Below are 22238 nucleotides of genomic sequence, written 5' to 3'. Positions count from 1 at the left end.
CTATCAATATTGACAGGAAAATTCTAAAAGTTACCTGGAAAACCAAACAAACTAGACTAATTTTAAAAAGATCAAAAAGAACAATGTGATAGAGCTAACCACACTTGATTTTATATTAAGATGTAGTTACAGTGATTAAGATACTGTGGTTACAGGAAATTTATATACCTGCTGATTTGAATAAACAGTCTAGAGAAGAATTTAAAGATTGTATGGTCAATTTTTATGACAAAAGAGCAAAGGCAATCAAAGGAAGAGGATAGTCATTTTAACAAGTGGCATAGAAAAATTAAATATACATATACAAAAAAGTGAATGTTGACCTATACTTCACACCACATGGAGATTAAATTTACTATATATATAAATTATATCTTCTATAAACTTAACTAAAATTATTTAAGAACAGATGATGCCTTTTATTTCTTACAATAATACATTCTGTACACATAAATGTGTGCAAACACATGAAGTAGTTCAGAAATATACTCAAGAACACTTCCTGTTACGTACTAGCATAGTTCTTCAGTTTCGCACAAATTAACTCATTCAATTTTCAAAGAAACCAAATAGGTAGCTACTATATTTATCTCAATATTAAGGGACAGAGATGAAAAATAACTTTGACAAGGTAACATTTAATTGTACGTGGTCAATGGGGCATTCAAACCTGGGTGGTCTCACTCCAGCGTATGTGCCCTTTACTGTGAAGCCATGTTGCATCTTATGCTTTAATTCCTCTCTGAACTGGTATAAACATGAAATTACAAATCTATGGAATCAAAAATAAACTGATAAGTGGGTGTTGAAAAAGACATATTAGAGCGTTTCAAATGCTCTGCATGGGTTTTGAAAATAGGTTACCAAAGATAAGTCACTAAAATACATGGGTAGGATTCAGACACAGGCTCTATCAATTTTTATTGGTGAGGCATATTTTTTTGGAGGGGAAGAAATGTATTACATCAGAAATTTCTGACATTCGTTTCGCATATTTTCAAAAGCCTAAATTTTCTTTTGGAACCTTTTTATAAAAAATCAGCGGCTAGTATTTCTTCAAGAACATAGCAAGGCTTTATTTGCAAGAGTATACATTCACATATGAGGATTGCAATGAGTAATGAGGATTGTAATGAGGATTGTAATTTTCCTTTGAAAATTAGGGCTGACTGGCAAACATCAAAATGCAATCTCTGGACGAAATCACCGCAGTTTAGACCTATTCACCATTAAAACCATGTATCCATGAAATAGTAAATAGAATGTGTAGACACACTAGATAAGCCACTCAGAGGGATCAGAATATTGACTACAATAAATCAGTAAAGTATTCCCCATTATACGACATCAGAGTGAGGGTGAAATTTCTAAAGACTTTCTCTTTATGAAATCTGTTAATGCCCTCTCGCCAAATACCAACAGGGATTCATCTGCGTTGGTTTATTGAACCATGCAATATTGGTTACCTCAAACGATGGAGAAAAGGTGTTAGAAAAACTTCTAGGTTTGAAGGTTAATATTAGGTGATTTAGGAGTGGGGTCAAGGAAAAGATGCTTTGTTACGGATTCTATCTGGTCAGGAGGAAACAGTGATATATAATTATGCATCCAGAATGAAGGAAATAAAACTCAGTTAAAGAAATAATTGCTCAAGAAGCACCAGTCACACACACTAGCTCAAGGACTACTTGGTATATCTGTGGTTTGGACAATGTTCTTCTTGTTTCTGTTTGTGCTGAAACTTTATTACAGAGTGGTCTTGTTTTTATATCTATCAAGCGTGGCCCCATCTGATGTCAGTGTTCTGTGAAATAGTTTATGTCCCTCAGGAACACACCATAGTCTAGCTGCAAACACCAGAACTAAGTCACCAAAATGAAATCCTGGGGGCTGACAGCCCCAGACCTGCCATCAGCTATCAGGGGCTAAATTCTCTTTATCAGGATAAAAGAAAGAGTTAAAAAGAATGATGAATTTATATTAAAAGAGAACTCTATATATTTTACTCTAAAACATACTGAAGCTAATATATAACAATCTGATAAACAATAGGCATACAAAAAATGATTTCTAAGTCCTTACTCACTAAAGAATTGCAAACGTCAATAACAAGAGGTGACAAAGTAATGGTTTTATTTGGAGTCATTCTGTTTTTTTCTTCCCCCCTCCTCTTCTTTGTTAATTTCTTCTGATATTTCTTGCAGCTTATGCTCACAGAAGCTTCCTTACCCTGGGATCATTTTATTATTATTTTCTGTCAGAATTTCTCAAGTCCCATTTCTTTAATTGCTCAAAGTTCAGTATTAGTAAGAAGCCTCTACCATTAGTATTTCTACAGAGATTTGCAACCTCCTATTGCATTTTAATATCTACATAAATATTTTCCATTTTTTCTATGTATAGCTGTGTGTATCTCCACTATAAATGCATTCCAAATCATCTGGGTCAAGTAAAATTTGATAGTAGAAACCATCAAATTCTATTCCCAGTTATCACAAAGAATTACCCCCTGATTAGGCCCTCATATGAAATTATGCCCCATATGGGCGAAAACCTGAACACGTTAGTTTCTCTTTCCTGAACTACTCATCTCCCTAGAGTTTGGTATCTCTTAAATGTTGCCACTTATCCACTGAATATGAACATTGCTATCAGAGATATTTCTTTTAGTAATGTTTTTGTCTATTATTTTTAGTCTTTATTTTTCAAAGTTTAATATAACATATATATTTTTAAAAATTCCTAGGCTTCTTACCCCAATCTTTTTACCAAATAGGAGATTTCATAATAAATTTGGCCACAGTAAATACAAATACACACATACACAGAGTTTGTTTTGCATAATTACATTGTAAATAAGTTGTTTGGTCTTGTCATTTACATATTCCTTAACAAATTTATTGGGTTTCAATCATTATATATTATCATAACATATGTAGATAAGGAATCAAATCATACCAATAACCTGAATTATCACTAGAGGAAGAAGCTGTCACTTTATTCCTTTGAAAATTAGGGCTGACTGGCAAACATCAAAATGCAAACAAGTTCCCCTAAGCATAGTCTGTCACTAGGAAAGAAGACAATTTTAGCAATAGCTCTGTGTGTGTTTAGGGAGAGAGGGGGGAGAGAGAGAGAGAGGGAAAAAGAAGAGGAGAGAAGAAGAAAAGAGAGGGGAAGGGAAGGGAGGAGAAGGGAGGGGAGGGGAAGAGAGAAAAGAGAAGAGATCTGACTGAATAATGACCTTACATCACACATTCTAGAAGGTGATACTTAAAACACAAATCCTTACCCAATTTATAGTCTTCTATTTGTATTTTTCAATTTGTTGTTTCTGGAAAGATTTGAAAGGATTTAAATCTACTACTTTATAATGCCTTTACATAATGAGTAAAGATTTAGACTTTTCATCTTTCAAGTATCTCGTGCTACCTGCAGGATATGTGGAATATTATCTCTCATAATGTTTCTATGGCATCCTACTAAATCTTTGCTATTCTTCTGAACCCTGGTACTATTTATTCTTGTTTTTCCATTAACAGTTATATTCTCATTATATTAAATTATAAAATTTTAGGAATAATAAAGACAGGTAGATCATAAAATATACATAAAATAAGACCATACAGGTCATTGGTATGTTGCAGAAAAGCAATACAGGCTTTCAAGGTCAGCACCTTCCCTGGTGCCCACTGTAACAGAATTGGGACTAGAGTGTTAGTCCAATTCTGTGTGAGGATATTATTCTATGTTTTCCATCCCAAAATTAATTGCTGCTAAACAAGTATTACTCAAAATTTATATATCAATAACATATGCTTTTAAATGCTATTTTATTTGAGAAGTGACAATATACAACCACTGAAATAACCTGGAAATTTAAAATAATATCTTTGTGATAAATTCTGCTCTATTTATATTTTATATTAGTATAGTTATTTGACAGTTAACTAAAGAATGTTTCTCTTTTTATCAGCTTAATAGGGACTCGAAAGCAAAAGGAAATGAAATATTCTATTTACTAACCTTTGTACTGAAAACATGGGTGAATATTGTCACAACATCTACTTAATTTTATATAACTCCATTCATAGTGAACAGTGTAGTTATAAACTACTACTTATATATTTTATATTTATATGTAATATATAATTTTATAATAGCTATTCTAAGTAAATAGCTGGTATATAAACATTCAATACATTTAGCAAAATACTTTACAATGGGTAAATGGCATGAATACTTCCCCATAAACAGAAACTGTAAATTTCTTGTAGCATTTCAATAATTTTGTTTTATAAGCTAATTTTAATTTCATCACAATAATTTTGTTTTTGTCTATTTTTCTTAATTCCAATATAAAGTAAATGCTCACCATTCTATTATGTACAACAAATAATTTAGTTGTTGCATCAAATCAGTTCTCCCTGGTTTTGCAAGTAGGTGCTTATGATTTCTAGGTATTCAATCTGTGAAATAAATTGCCCATCTGTTGTCCTAATCTGTTATTTTGATTTAGGCATTATGATTGTTTAAAACTTTCATAAAAATACACAATAACTTATTATTTTGGTTTGATATTTTAAGATTCTCAATCAATCTGTTCCCAAGCCTAGTTCTTATATATTTTAATTTAAATTGCTTTTCTAATGATAATATACTATATAAGTCAGTTTACAATCAAGTAAATGCTATCTTAAGAAGCATAATCACATTTATAATACTGTTATTTCACTTCCCTGCATGACATGGTACAGAATTATTTGCCCCTTTGATACACTCACACTTTTCTGAATAGCTTTTATAATACCAATCATTTCTTTTTTTTATAAATCTTTTTCTTGATTTATTCTATATTCATGGACTTATGCTTCTATGTAGAATTTCTAACTCTTGGATTAAGTCATTAAAAGATGAATCTGTCATTTCTAAGGGTGAAAAAAAATGTGACATTTGAATTAAAAAGAAAAAAAAGAAGCAGGTCAAACATAGGCCAAAGAAAAGGCCTATACAAATATTATTCAGTTTTCTCTTAATACACTCCTCAGATAATAAAGTGAATGATTTCTCATTAAATCTAAGCCATTTGACATACTATTTTTGCATTTAAAAGTGGCAGTACTTTTGCTACTAGTTTTGCATTTGGAAGTTTTTGCCTCCTCTATATAAAGGTTATTTTTTTAAAAATCACCATTTAAACATATCCTGGAATTATTAACACATTTTATCCAAAATCACCATCATTTTTCCATGGTGTTTTGTCTCTCTGTGTATCACATAGCATTATCCCATAGCATTAACCTTACTTTCCACTTCTTGTCCCATTTCTCCTATCTTAGCTTTCCTTAGCTCCCCACAAAGAAATATGCTAATTTCATCACTTTTAAATTTAATACAATGTCCACATTCACTACAATTTGTGGTTTTAGAACAATTTTAAGAAGTCTCAGTACTTATTTTAGTAGTAGACTTCTTTCTCATCAATTGGATATATTAGGCAATGCCAACATAGATGATATACCCTGTCTAAAATTATCCTCGTTAGAAATTTTATCCAAGAGCAGAAGCAGATATATGATGAGTCATATAAAGTTTAAGCTTTTGGGTCACTAAGTAATATGATGTCTTTCTAAAGCCTCGGAGTGGCCCCCAAATTTTATATTACTAATATACTTTTTTTTCCTCTAAGGGTATCCAAGTTATATAGACTTCAGGTACCACACAATCTAGATGCTTTCCTGCCAAGAAAGTATAGTTGATGTTTACACCTCTATGTTGTTTTAATATGTAGCTCCCACCCTAATCTTCTAATGTCTTCCATTATGATAACCTCCTTTCACATTCTTGATCACAATTTCGGGCATGTGACCTGGAGATCCACTTTAGGTCCAACTATAAGTAAGAAGATTTTTATTTTGTGTGTGAGAATTGCACTATATGATTTGAATCCTATCTTGAGTCTCAAAACTGTATGAGCAGTGTAATGATATATTAAATAAGCACTAATAGTACCAAATAATAAAAATAACTTACCATTGTGGCAACACAAATATCTGAGTGAAGAATTTAATATCAGACAAGATAAATTAGGAAAAAACGATGAATAGAGAAGAAATACAACCAAAGAAAAATACAGTGAAAAGTGCCTTCTAAATTTGAAGGTTAAATCAGAAGAAATTAAATAATGAACACTGAAAAAAATTGTAAATATTAGTAATTTGAAGGTGGACAAGATTTTTAAGTTGATATTTCAATTTCAGAGCTAACAAATTTGTACTAGTAATTGAGGTCAGAGCTTACTGCAATCATTCATCTGAAAGAATCAAACTTTTTATCATTTTCTTCATGTAAAAGTACGTAACAATTAAATAAAATATGTAAAAAGAAAGAGAAAGGACTTATAAAGACCAATGCTCATTGTAAAAGATATGCAGTAAAAATCAGGTGTTATTCTAGGTTGTCAGTCTGAACCACTAGGACTCATTAAGATTTCCCTGAAGGGACAGAGCCTGCTACTTCCAGGTTTCCTCCCTCTAGGGAAGCCTGAAAGACAGGTGACAGAAAATCAGATCAAGCAATCAAAATGTCAGACCTGCTGATTCTGCTACTTTTATGCTGGGTACTATAGTAGTTAGTTACTTAATAGGCTTTTGAATGATGACTGGCCCAGCTATATGCTAAACATTCAAAGATCAAGGTAAGAATTAAGTAAGCTTTAGCATAAAGACTTACATTATAAGAATTTTCTAAAGATGTTGAGGTTTTTGTTTTGTTTTGTTTTCAATGCAATGCTTGTCTACATACCTGCGTGTATACTTTAAATGCTGTCCTTTATTTTATGCTTTTAAGGGACATGTCTTTCAGCCTTTGCAAATACTGAAGGAATTTAAATACTACAATACTGACACAAAATTTTGTTGCTATTTTAAACCAATTTCAAGTTTTATTTTATGAAATTCAGTTTTTGTCCATGAATCCCAAAGTGCACATACGATTGTGTGTTTTGTGTGTATATTTATGAGAAAATGAGTTGAGACTGAGAGAATAAAAGCAAGAAAGATATTTCAATGACTGCTTTTAGAAACTTACAGTATCTCACATTTCAATTTATGTGCTGTTCATCCTAGTATATGATGGATTCAATACTAGTTAAAATGAGTAGTGGGAACTCTTCTAAAATCTCACAAGATTAATGTTATTACTATATCCATATATAGACAAAGCAAATGAGGTACACAGGATTGAGGTACACAGGATTAAGGTACACAAGGTGTGCATATTTAAATTTTGATAAACCTCTTTTATTACTGTTGTCTTGTTAGTGTTAGTGTAATGACTGGTAATACAACACTAATAAAAAATGGGAAAGATTTAGAACTTTCAAATTCCAATTATTATCATTTTTTTGGTCAGAATTATTTGTTTTGTTACTTGATCTCACTCAATACATAATATGGCAAACTTCTATTTCTTGCAATATAACAGACTTGATATGCTGAAGGACTGTCTAAACGATTACATGCTGATGAAAGAGCTAAGAAAAATTATTTTAATTTCTCTGCACATATGAAAAAAAGAAAAAAAAATCAGAAAGTCTAACACGTAAGCACAGGCAGGCATGGCTTTCATTAGGGAGGCTTTGTAGAACCCATTGATATCTGGAATGGGGAATCTGGGATAAAGGCTAGACCTCTACTCTTCCCTTACCTCTCAAAGTAATGAGTTCTACAGGAGACTTTGCAAAGAATCTGAGACTCCAAGGGTGAATACCAACAGTATAATTCTATTAATACAAAATTTTCTGAAAAGGTCTATCAATTTAATTCCTTATACAGCTGAAGAGAATGCAAACTGCTACTAAACTACTTTGCTAAAACTTTGTAATTACTTATTACTTGAAAATTCACTTGTTTTTATCATTCAGTGATTTCCCTAAATGTAATAAAAACATTCACATATTATTCTTATTTAACTATTTGTTTATGCTCTATAGCAATTCTTAAACATATACACCAAGAGACACACAGAGAACTATTTATAGCTGTATTCTACTTAATAGCAAAAGCCTAGAAATATAAATATATATCAGTCATAAAATGAGGTATTGAATTGTGGTGTGTATATGTAAGGGAATGGTTAAGCAACAGCAATGGATGAAATTTAGCTAAATTCATCAGCATGAGTAGATTTCAAATTCATTATATTGTGTGAATGGATCAAGACACAAAACACCACATCATTATTAAATAAAAGCACACTATTAATTCATATAAAAAATGAATTGAAACAAATGTTATTTTTAGCAAAGGACTGATAAACATATAATATAGGATAGTGCTAACTTTTGGAGGAAAAAGGAATGGTCTATTTTGAGGGGCTTCAAAGGTACTTGCAAATATTCTATTGATTATTGAGGACATTTATTTAACTATTTTACTTAAGTTGTAGATATTTTAAAATTTTGTAATGTAAGATGTCACAGTGCAAATAAAAGCATCAGTAAAATAATATATGGGAAATGAAAAAATATATAGTTAGAAAAGTAGGATGAAGGGGTATGCCCATGGTTTTGAGGAGAAAGAGTCCCACAAAATATTTTGTGTATTTTTGGCAAGAATATTAATGAAAGAACAAACAACTGAATAAATGAAATAGTAAAATGGGATAAATAAGACATTAAGATAAAAAAGATATGGTTGTTGGTAAGGAAAGTGGTTTTGAATACATTCAAAATGACGGTGCCTTTTGTTTAAACATGGCAGGTTGAATATGGTTTGTTATCCACTCTTCCTTGAAATCCTATTATATTTACATTTGGCATAAATTTTCAAAGACCAAGGCAGATGGAAAGGAGAAACACAACATATTGCATGCTCCTTTCTCCCCCTCTCCCCTTACCTCTCTCTCTCACCATAGAGATAGAAATATATCCCTCTATTTACTTATAAATGTATCCAGAAAAAAGACATTAAAATTAAATATAAAATATTAAGACCTAAGAAACATTGTAATAAATTATTGCAAAAGCACCCCCAAAAAAGAGAAAAGGAGAGAATATTTGAGATCAGTCCAAGTCAAACAGTCATCCTTCTGAGTGGCAGTGTTACAAAGATAAAGAACATCTTATCTTATAAAGGAAATTAGTCAAGAAATGTTATTATAATAAGAATAAGTGCTCAGATTGAAAGAGCTTACTGATTGCCTGGAAAAAAGAAAGTATAAAATGCTCCCAATATGATATGCCATTACGAAATTGTAAAACTCACAGAGGAAAAAAAAATACCTTCTTAACCTTCAGAAAGGATATTAAAAGGTCATAAATAAAAGCTCAAGAATTACAAAGGATTTTTAATATATAAGGATTGAAAGGTAAAAAATAGCTGGCAAATTCTTTGAAAATTTGGAGAAAAATTAATTTCTTATCTAAAATTTTATGTTCAGTTAAATTAATATTCAGGCAGAAAGTAAACTAAAGGTGCTTTCAGGTACTAATGTTTTGAAACTTGATCTCCTATAGAATCCTCCTCATGAAAATAGAGGATAATGTGGCCCCAGAAAGGAGGAAGTAAATTAATGAAACAGAGGATTCTAGTAGCATTTTAGATGTCTCATTATGAACTTTTTAAAGTCTCATCCTTTTCTTTAACTATACTCTGTGTTCAAATGATCAAATACTCTAAGCAACATGATTGAGAATCCTTTGGATAGTGGAGACTAAAATGTTCCTCAGTCAGTAACCCAATAATGGGATATCTAAGTACCTTTCTATTACTGAAACACATCACTTATATCTCAACTGGGTCTTTGAATAATTTATTTAACAGAAAGCCATTTCAATAGCTACCTTTTAGTGAAATGACATTACTGATATTTTAAAGCACATAATGTTATGCTTTAAATAAGAATACTTGATAATTTTAATAACTTAGGCCAAAATTCTAACTTGACTGAAATAAAGTAAAATAAAATAAATACATTTATTTTCCCCAAACTATATAATTTGGAAGAAACAATACACTCAAAAAAGAAAAAATAGAAGAAAAACTCATGGACATGGACAACAGTATGATGAATGCCAAGGGGAGCAAGGTAGGGACAGGTGGAGGGAGGCATGGGGGGGTTAAATGGGGACGAACAGGGGCTTGACCTGGGGTTTTGAACACACAATGCAGTATACATATGATGTATTATAGGAGTGTACACCTAAAACCTCTATAATTTTGTTAACCAGTGTAACCCCAATAAATTCAATAAAAAAGAAATAAAAAAGAAACAATAAGCTCAAATTGTTCTTTTACTATTTTCTAATATTCCTATTTTAAAAATTCCATTTCTTTACTCAAGGGTTATTGTGTGAAATGTTCTTATCTCCATTTATCATCTGCAAAATTTGCATATGTATATTAAGCCTCTCCTCTTCATGAAGGTCTTTCCCATTCCCCAGATGAATTTAGTTTCTCCTCACCCAACAATCTAAGCACATTTAAAATGTTTATCAAAAGAATACTGTTTACAAGCTTGAATACTGGACTAGTAAATAAGACTATTGAGAACCTCACTTTGTGTTTTTGTATATCTGGAATTTGGAAAATCAATATACTTTATTTTTCACATTTTGTTGAAAGCATTTTGGGTGAATGAAATTAGTTAGAATAGTATTTTAAACCCTAATTACAGATGGCTCAATCACCACTACCTACAAACATGCATAAACTTTCAGTATATATCCCTAAAAGACAAGGCTTCTTTCATAACACTATCAGAATACCATTTGCACACCTAAAAATTACCATAATTCCTAAATTATCATGAAAATTCAAATTAATAATCTAATGCCATCAAATGAGTGGTGTACTTGAGCCTGTGTTGAATTTTCAGTACTTTTGTCAGCCCAGTGTTAAATATAGCCATTTAAAAACTTAAATTATATAACCATATAATTATATTAAAATGAAGATAAGACATATTAAAAAAACTCATCAGTTCCTAATAACTTTTTTATATTTTTCTAATACCTGTGATATTAATATTATTTAAATCTATTATATGTATATGGTGAAAATATTACATACCATTGTGCAACAATGCATCTCTTCTAAACTGTTTTTAGTGACTCCATATTGATAGCTTCAAATCTGCCATGCGTTTAAATGAAAAAAAGGCATGCATTCTTGTTCTTGTGGTTATTGAAACTTTAGAAAGAACAAACACATCAACAGTAATGAGAAAATGTACTGCCCATATTGTGATCTGTAAAATAAGTTTATTAATTGGAATCACAATTCCTTGGATAAATAGCTGATTCCAAATCTGGAGAATATGTACAGAATAGGCCTGGAACGTCTTATTATATAAGATAACATGGAAGTTATAAAGACTAGTGGGCTTGTATTAAACAGAACAAAAATTTTTTACACTTACCTTCAGTCAAAGATGGGACAATGTGAACATCAAAAATAATAAATGCAATGGATTGAAACACATCAAACATACTAATATAATTATAATAAAATATATATTTATCACTTTACATTTCTGGAAATCAATTATAATCTAAAACATTGGTAAATATAATAATTCAAGGATTTATTCTGCATTTCCTTTGTGAATTATACTTCATGATTCCTAGAATAATGTAAAGAATTCCAGATAATGAATGAGAAAGGTATGATAGAATTAGAATATGATCATTTTTCTACCCCTAAAAATTAATGGATATTGAAAATCATGATCAATGAGAGCTAAATCATTTAGATCAAAGGTTGACAATGAATTTTATATGGATAGAGCCAACAGACAACATCTAGACACAAATGATCAAAATCTATTACAGCTGTTCCAATTTTGTCCTTCCCCCTCCTCCACCCCACCCTCTTCCGCCATCCTCCCCAAGTCAATCCCCCCACTGTTGTCCATGTCCATGAGTCATTCATACATGGTCTTTGACTAGTCCCTTCCCTTTCTTTCTACTATTATCCTCCTTCCCCCTCCCCTCTGGACACTCAGTCTGTTCCATGTTTCCATGTCTCTGGTTCTATTTTGCTCATTAGCTTATTTTATTCATTAGATTCCTCTTATAAGTGAGATCATATGGTATTTGTCTTTCGTCTACTGGCATATATCATTTAGCATAATATTCCCCAGTTCCATACATGCTGTTGCAAAAGGTAGTAGGAGTTTTTTCTTTCTTTCTGCTGTGTAGTATTCCATTGTGAAAATGTACCACAGTTTTTTGATCCCACTCATTTACTGATGGGCACTTAGGCTGTTCCCAGCCTTTAGGTTATTGCAGATAGCACTGCTATGAACATTGGGGCATAAATTCTTTTGAATTAGTGTTTCACTGTTCTTAGGGTATATGCCCAGACATGTCTCTTGATAAGGTGCTCTAAGAAGTACAGAGCACCTTTCTGTTATTCTTATAAAAACAGTTCAATATTATAGATGTGGGAATGAATAAACAAAATTCTAAAAATTATTAGTTGAGTATTTTCTTTCTAATTGTTAATTATCCAAAATGAAATAAAATCAATCACATTTTTACACTTAAAGGGGAATAATAGGCAGTTATAATTCTAAAACAATATTTTAAAAAGTCAATTTCTTTAGAAAGACAAATATTTTCCTTAAGTAACTCTCATAGTAGTAGCAAAAATTTTAAAGCTCATGGTATCTAGTTTCTACATTTTGAAAATTATCTCAATAATTAAATAACACTTTCAAAACTCTTTGGCAGTGAGTCTTGTTAAAATGAAACATCAGCAAAATAAAAAGGGAACCAATTGTATGGGAAAATATATTTGCCAATGATACCTCAGACAAGGGTTTGACCTCCAAAATATATAAAGAACTCACACAACTCAACTCCAGGAAGACAAACAATCCAATCAAAAAGTGGGCAAAGGACTTGAACAGATGCTTCTCCAAGGAGGACATACACAGGGCCCAGAGACATATGATACTCAGCATCACTAGCCATCAGAGAGATGCAAATTTAAAACCACAATGAGATACCACATCACACCAGTCAGAATGGCCATCATAAACAAATCAACAAACAAGTGCTGGCGAGGTTGTGCAGAAAAGAAAATGCTAGTACACTCTTGATGGAAATGCAGACTAATGTAGCCACTGTGGAAAACAGTTTGGAATTTCCTCAAAAAGCTAAAAATGGAACTGTTTTTTGATGCAGAAATTCCACTGCTGGGATTATACCCTAAGAATCATGAAACACCAATTCAAAAGAAGCTATGCACCTCAATGTTCATAGTAGCACAGTTTTCAATAGCCAAGTGCTGGAAGCAACCGAAGTGCCCATCAGTAAATGAATGGATCAAAAAACTATGGTATATTTACACAGTGGAATACTACACAGCATAAAGAAGGAAGGAGCTACTACCCTTCACAACAGCCTGGATGGAACTGGAGAGCATTATGCTAAGTGAAATAAGCCAGGGGGTGAAAGACAAATACTATCTGATATCACCTGTAAGTGGAACCTATCGAACAAATCAAATGAGCAAGGAAATTATAACCAGCAACATTGAAAGAAATAACAAACCAAGAGTAACAAGAGGGAAAGAGGGAGGGGGATAATGGGGAAAAGAATGGGAAAGGTCAAATCAAGGAACATGTGTAAAGGACTCATGGACAAAGCCAAATTGGGGAAGGATTGAGGGTGGGAGGGAGGAGTGGGTGGCGCAAGGGAAAGTGGTGGTGGGAAAATGGAGACAAATGTATTTGAACAATTAAAAAATATATTTTATTGATTATGCTGTTAAAAATAAATACAATAATTAATTTATTAAATAATTATATTTGACACATTTTGCAGAGAAAATAAATAATTGTAGTATCTTACTTGCTGTTATATTACTAACTTATACATATTCAAACATGAAATATATATTTTAAAGAAGTTAAACATACTCAATCTATTAATAAACCAAGGCTTAAGAAATAAATACTTGTAAGTAAAACCTCATTATTTTCAGAATCAGAAAAAAATAAGGGCATTAGATCAATAATATACATAAGGTTTTAATATATAAATGTTTACCTAATAGTATATCTTATTATTTAATAATAATATACTTATTATATCTGCCTAAGACATGATAAAGATATTTTTGTCTTTTTCTATATTTCTTTTTTCCCCGTGCACCCTTGTGGATTTACACATGTGCACCTGCTATATTTATCTATTTATCTTGTTATCTATCTATATATTTTCCTTTGAATAAACATAAAATAACTTGCTTTTTAATTTTATTGAATTCCAAAGTTTATATTTTTCAAATTTTACTTTTTTATATATGAACTCATTGACAAATTTCATTTTCATATTTTCCTATGCTTGTATTATTAGTATATATATAAAATAATCCTTTGGCCAAAATAGGCATTTATATAGTTATTGATGATGAAAACTATGTAAAACTAAGTGGTAACTAATTTACTGCATTTCTTACATGTGTTAGAAATGCAGATCAAAACCACCATGAGGTACCACCTCACACCGGTCAGAATGGCCATCATAAACAGATCCACAAACAACAGGTGCTGGCGAGGCTGTGGAGAAAAGGGAACCCTAGTCCACTGTTGGTGGGAATGCAGACTGGTGCAGCCACTGTGGAAAGCAGTGTGGAATTTCCTCAAAAAGCTGAAAATGGAACTGCCTTTTCGATCCAAGTGATTCCCCTGCTGGGAATATACCCTAAGAACACCAAAACGCCAATACAAAAGAACCTATGCACCCCAATGTTCATAGCAGCACAATTTACAATAGCCAAGTGTTGGAAGCAACCTAAATGTCCATCAGTAGATGATTGGATCAAAAAGTAATGGTACACATACACAATGGAATACTACGCAGCAGAAAGAAAAAAAGAACTACTAAACTTTGTGACAGCAACGATGGAACTGGAGAGCATTATGCTAAGCAAAATAAGCCAGGGGGCGAAAGACAAATACCATATGATCTCACCTATAAGTGGAACCTAACCAACAATACAAAGATGCAAGGAAAATAAGGCCAGTAACACTGAAAGGAAAAGAAACCAACAGAGACAAGAGGGAAGGAGGGTGGGGGGCGGGGAAAAGGAAGGGGAGGAGAAAGTCAAGGAACATATATAGCAAGGACTCATGGACAAAACCAAAGGGGAAGAGCTGAGGGAGGGAAGAAGGGAGGGGGCAAGGGAAAGTGGGGGGGGGGGGGGGCAGAGACAAATGTATTTGAAAAAATAAATTAAAATAAAATTAAAGAAAAGAAAATAGTTGGCTGGCAGAATTAATTTGCTGCCTACTTGAGACAGGTTTGTCTTTCTTTCTTTCTTTCTTTCTTTCTTTCTTTCTTTCTTTCTTTCTTTCTTTCTTTCTTTCTTTCTTTCTTTCTTTCTTTCTTTCTTCCTATCTGTAAAGAGGTGGAAGGATAGACTACATGGATGAAAACAATTAGTGATGACATTATAAGTCAATACAAAGATACCCTCAGCATCACTGGCATGGTAAATTATTAAATAAAAATATATACAGCACCTTGCATAGCAAAGCTAATGGTGCAGATCTTTAAAACGAAGGAGTAGCCTTAGGTGGTGGTATTTACACAGTCTGCACCTAGAGAGGTCAGTTTTTCCTTTAGAATACATTGATTAGCTAGAAATGCTTTGATTGAAGGAAAGGCGCCTTTAACCTTCATAATGAATAGGCCTCACGTTGTTTCTGTAATGTTCTCAGTCCTCGGTTTATCTTTGTTTCTAGCAGAGTGACTCTAAATCAAGATTAAAAAGCAACTCAACATGAGGTACAATAAAAAGGAGGTCATTTAATCACCCTGTTAGCCTCAAATGATTATTGATTCTTAGAGGTGATGTCTAATTCTGCCAGAAAATCCATTTCAGTAATGATTACTCCCTCAGTTTTATCTATGATACTGGAGGTTATTAAAAGTGGGAATCTCAAGAGATGTATACAACTTTAAGCAGTTAATATCATATTGAATATTTTTTTTATTAGAACAGTTTCTAGCTCTACACTTTAACCTACAGCAGAATCAGAGTAGTCATTTAGGAATATGTGCTTCACCATAAGTCTAATTACTATATACAATCTTTTGGGAATCAGAAGCACATTGCAATACCTCATAGATAAATATCAAACATTGCAGAGCATATTGAACTTCTCATTGTTTCTTATTACCGCATATACACAGAACTCAAGAATCATGCCTAGAAATCTGATATTACTATATTGCTTTTCGTTCACTTAAATTATTCCAGTCATGCCTGAAATGCTATTAGAATCACAGATTGGTTAATATAGTGAATAGAAATTTCCAAACACATTTCAAAGAAATAAATACAGATACTATAGGTGTCTGTCTCTAAGACAGATACCTAATGCAAGGATGACCCTTTTAGGTAGGTTTTGTTAAAGGTGATGTGCCACCAAATCGGAGATTTGCTTCTTTGAGCATGACTCTGTATTTGTTTAGTAAATTCAGGAAGAATGACAGAGGAAGGCATCTATGGAGCATAATCTAAAAAAGTGTTGTCTTGAGTCTTAATTTATTATTTAAAGTTCTGCTCAACTGTAACCCAGAATAGATGTAAAGTGTGACAGGACCCTCATGCAATGGGAATGGAGACAGGGATAAGTGAGAGTAGAATTGTTAATATTTGTTAGCTAGTGTGCATTGAATATAAGGTCCATAAAATAGTCCAGGATGACTACCCGTATCTATGGAATAGGCAACTAGCTGATATCTTTGTAAGGTGAAATATAAGAGAAGGGGTAATTGGGAGGATAAATTATGAGCTTAGGTTTGAAGCAATGAATATGAGTTTAAAGTTTTAATGAGACCATTGAAAATATGATTCTAGTGTTCATAAAAAGCATGCAGCATGGAATTTGACATTTGTAAGTCTAAATTTATATGTCATCCTGACAGTGAATGGCCTACTGAAGACAAAAATTAATAAAAGAGGCAGACCAAAGTGTAGTATGGAGTTGTTTTAGCTCTTTTGAATTATGCTCTGAAATTATATCAAATTATGTTTATCTCAGAGCTTAACTACATTAGGTATACTGCATATGGGGCCCTTTAGCTGAAATTATGGAAAAGCAGATACACAGTATAAAATAAAACAAGAAAAACCAAATGCAGGTGTTTTTCTGTAATTTGTGCTAGAAAACATTCATATGAAACTATTTGCAAGATGCTGTCAACTGTTGCAGTTATGTGTTTATTCAGTTAATGTGCATAATCCTATTTCATGGAAGTAACATTTTAGCCAGGAGTGACAGATAACAACAAAAATAAAATAGGTCAAATATGTAAATAATGCAATGAATAAAGTAGGGAGGAAGGGATATATAAGTGCATGCAAGTGTAATAATTTTATAGTGATCAGTGACAGTCTCAGAGAGGAACATTTTATTTTCATGTTAATAACAAAAATAAAATTTTGGTCTACATAGTTCAGATTTTCCAAATTATAAATGAATGGAATCTTGCTGAGTATAGGCATATCTATATTCAAGCTTCACATTTATTTTTCATTTCTCTAATGTAATTATAGAAAAGATATTCTAACAGAGTAAATTCTGTTAATTCATATGTATGAATATTATTTTATTTTAGACAAAGTTATGTTTATTTTTAACACATATTGAAAATATCAATGAAAATGGCAAAACTCTATCAATACTGACAAAGAAAAGAGAAGACACAAATTACAAACATTAAAGATTATGTAGCGGATATCACTACATGCCCGCCGTCCTCAAAAAGATAAGATAAATACTATGAAGAGCTACAGACATTAATTTGAAAACATAAATAGACCAAGTTTTCAAAAATATTACTATAAATCACATAGTATAAAATACAGAATTGAATATCCTTATAGTTATAAAATCCATTCATAAATATAAAACTCTCGAGGCATAACTGAAAATATCAGATTATTTTACTGGCAAATTCTACCAAATTTTAAGATGAAAATTAACATCAATTCTAAATAGTCTCTTTGTAAGATACACAAAAATTAACTTAAATTGGATCACAGAATTAGTACATATCTTTGGGATTTAGGGCTAGGCAAAGCATATGTAGAATGTATAAAAAGCATAATCTATAAAATTAAAAATATAAATTGGACGTTATCAAAATAAAAACTTTTATTCTGTGAAAATTCCATTAAAAGGATGAAAAGATTAAAAAAACTTACAATCTGGGAGAAAATGTTTTCAAAACAATATGACAAAAAAGTTATGTTTAGAATATATATAGGACTCTCAAAACACAATTGTAAAAAGAAAAAAAAACCCTACCAAATTAAAAAATGGAAAAAAGACATGAACAAACATTTCCCAAAGACAATATATAATAAATAAACACATGAAAATATGTTCAACATCTTTAGTCACTAGGGACAAGCAAAATTTAACTACAATTATTTATCACTACATACCCATCTGAATGGCTTAATAAAATAAAGAAAAATGTTGGAAACACCAAATACAGGTTACTTTGTAGAACTATAGGGTGGCTCATACATTGATGGTGTAAATGGAAAATTATAAAGGCACTTTGGAAAGCAGTGTGGGAGTTTCTTACAAAACTAAACATATAACCCCTATCAGATCTAGCAATTGTACTCTGGGTCACTTTTCCCAGAAAAATGAAAAAGTATGTTGACACAATATCCTGTAGGTAAATGTCTACACAATTTTATTTAAAATAGCATAAATGTGAAACACAGGGGTTTCACAACACAGGGGTTCTTCATGAAGGAAATAGTTAAACTAATGATGGTACATCCATAGCATGGAATACTACTTAGCAATAAAAAGAATCAAACTATTGATACACATGGGAACCTAGAAGAACCTTTAAATAATTATTTTAAATAAAAAAAGATAATCACAAAATGTTAAACAACACATTATCCTTTTTGTATAGTTGTCTTCAAATGACAAAGTAATATATTTGGAGAATAATAAGTGGTTCCGGGGTTAAGATGGGCAGGAAGTATGAGGGAGGTGGATGTAGTTATAAAAGGGTAACTTGAGGGATTTTTATTGATTTATGCATATCTAATGGATTAATTCCTGAAAGCAATTTATTTGGCATAGACTGACAATTGAAAATTAATGTTACAAAATGTATAATAATTTTGCTTTATAAAATTGTGTGAGAGAGTAAACTTTTCTATATCCTCTACCTAATTAGTGTACAGAATGAGTTATAGAAATGTCATGTGTATAGGAATACTTTCTAAGTTGTGTTTAGGCATGGATAGCTATAAGAAAACCAACTTAGAATCTTCAACTTACCTACTGTGTCTTCTAAAATTTAGCGCACCATGGCGGGACCTCATGAAGAGAATACATCCAAGCCCCAGGGTGAATTTGAAACAGACTTGTAACTTCCTGAAAATTGAAACCAGTCCCTAAATTACACTTCAATCCAGTTGAATAGGCTGAAAACTTACTGGCTCAGGGTGCTTAGCTACACCTCTGAAAGATGAGTGGTTGATCATTAATCTATGCTGACCTGGGAGTGAATACTAGGCAACTATGCTTAAAAATTAAAATAAAGAAAATGAATTGAGCATCAGAGGCTGTACACAACAGGAGAAACAGCTTTCACTGAATCAGTCTAGCGAATTCACTGAATAAACGAATGAACAAAAAGACAGGCAATAACAGGCTCTGAGGAGTGAGGAATAAGAATCAGAGTTACTACAATATAGTATATAAAGTGTTCAGTTTTAAACAGAATATTATGTGACATACTAACAAATAGGAAAATGTGAACTATACATAGCAAAGAATCAGGCAATAAAAAAATGACTTTGAGAAGTCCAGGTGTTTGACTTAGCAGACAGATTTTTACATGGCCATGGAATCGAAGGATACATTTTTAAATAATTAAAGGGAAATCTCATCAAATAGAAAATATTAACAAAGAGATATAAATTACTTTTTAAACACACAAATGGAAAGTCTAGTTTTGAAAAACATAACAACTGGAATTAAAATTTCACGTAGGATGTCACAGGAGAAGTGTGTGGCAAAGGAAATGATCAATTACTTTGAAGATAGATCAATAAAGTTCAGATAGCCCGAATGAAAGGGAACAAATACAGGTGAACAGGGCCTAAAAGAAAAATTGACACCATTAAGTGCATGAATGTTAGTACCAAAAAGAAAGAATTGGGAAGAAATAATATTTTAGAAAATAATAGCTGAAAACTTCCCAATATTTCCCCCATATATTAATCTATATATCCAGGAAGCTCAAAAAACTTCAAGCAGGATTTTAAAAATATCCATATACAGATACATTATAATTAAATTGTTGAAAGCCAAAGAAAAATATATTACCTTAGAAGAAGCAAAAAAGAAACAACTAAGCAACCAAAAAGGAGCCACAACAAGATTAAAAACTCTCTCTCGTAACTTCTCATAGGATTGCAGGTGGGGCGGGGGAAAGTGGTGTCAGGAATATAGAGACAGCTGTACTTGAACAACAACAACAAAAAAACACACGCACACACAAAAAGAGGACAAAACATCAGAATCCAAAGAAAAAATAAATAAATGGAACCTAGAAGCCTAGAATAGAGCCTGGAATGAAGCATTCAAAGAGAAAAACTGCCATCTAAGAATCCTCTACCCTCATAAACTTCTCTTCAAAAATGAAGAGAAAGTCCATCACTATTTGAAAAAAATCTGAGAATTTTTGTAAGCAGGCCTGTCTTACAAAACAATAGCAAATGAAATTCTTCAGGATGAAAGGAAGTGACCCCTAATAGTAATTCAAATGTACATGTATAAAAAAAGAATGCAGAAAGAGGTAATTATGTTGGTAATTATAAAAGATGGTATAACAATATAATGCTTTTCCTTTCTCCTCTTGTGGGAATGTAAAATTATACAGTCACTTTGTAAAATAGTTTGGCAGTTTCTCAAAATAATAAAAATAAAATTACCATATTACCCCAGCACTTCCAATTCTATGTAACTTTCCCAGAGAACTGAAAACAAACGTATATAAATACTTGTACATATATATTCAATGAAGCATTATTTATAAAAGCCAAAGAGTAGACAAAACCCAATTGTTTTTAAAAGATGAATGGGCAAACAAAATACTGGGTATCCATACAACAGAATATTTTTGTAAAATACAAAAGACCAAAGTACTGATACATAGTACAGCACTGGTGAACCTCATAGGGGTGTGTAACCTTTTGGTGTCTCTGGGCCACACTGGAAGAAGAGCTGTCTTGGGCCATACATTAAATACACAAACACTAATGAAAACTGATAAGCAAAAAAAGTTTTTTAGTAAATTTACAATTTTGTGTCAGGCCACATTTACAACCATCCTGGACCACTTGAGGCCCATGGGCCATGGATTGGACATCCTTGCAAATAAAAAATGCCAGACACAAAAGAATGTATGTTGTGTAATTTAATTTATATGAAATATTTAGAATAGGTTCTTTTTTTTGTTTGATAGCAATGTTTTAAATTTAGACAATGCTGACAATTTCATCACTCTGTAAACATATTAAAAGCATTGAATTTTGAAAACCAAACATTGAAAATGATATGAATATTGTATATCAATGTAGCTGTTTTTAAAAAGTTAAAATTAAAAATCCAGTTTAAAAACATACAGAAGAAATGATCCAAGGAAAAAACATTTATGAAAGATTAATTAAGATAGGGACTTAGACCTTCAGATTTAGCAATCTAATATTTATCTTTGTAGTAAAATTTCATGGTGACATGAGACTACATTGTCTTTTTTTGCTTGTTTTGTTTTTGCATTTATCATGCTTGTTTCCAGAAGTATACCTTTTGAGTTTGGAGACTTAGATTCTTAAACACTAAGAAAATCTTCATTATTAATTTAATGAGATACTATCTCTTTAGTCTGTGGTCTTTCTCACTTGAAAGTTGGATATCCTATGTTCTTGCTCCAAACATCAAATATTTGATCTCATTTACACTATGTCTGTGCTTTTGTGTTAGTGAGTTTTATTTGTATTTCTGTTAGGTTTCAAGAGATTTATCTTGTTTTCTTTCCTAACTAAGGGATACTAATCTTATTTTTGAATGATCTCACTTTTTTTTTAGTATACCAATCAGAAGTTTCTAAACATTAATCTGTTTTGAGTTTTCTTTTTCTATTTTTTTCTGAAACCATCTTATTATGTTTT

The sequence above is a fragment of the Pteronotus mesoamericanus genome, unplaced genomic scaffold (genome assembly GCF_021234165.1).
Source record: "Pteronotus mesoamericanus isolate MK-2021 breed Mesoamerican mustached bat unplaced genomic scaffold, CSHL_Meso_final contig_20, whole genome shotgun sequence".
Taxonomy (NCBI): Eukaryota; Metazoa; Chordata; class Mammalia; order Chiroptera; family Mormoopidae; genus Pteronotus; species Pteronotus mesoamericanus.
Note: the sequence above shows the minus strand (reverse complement) of the source record.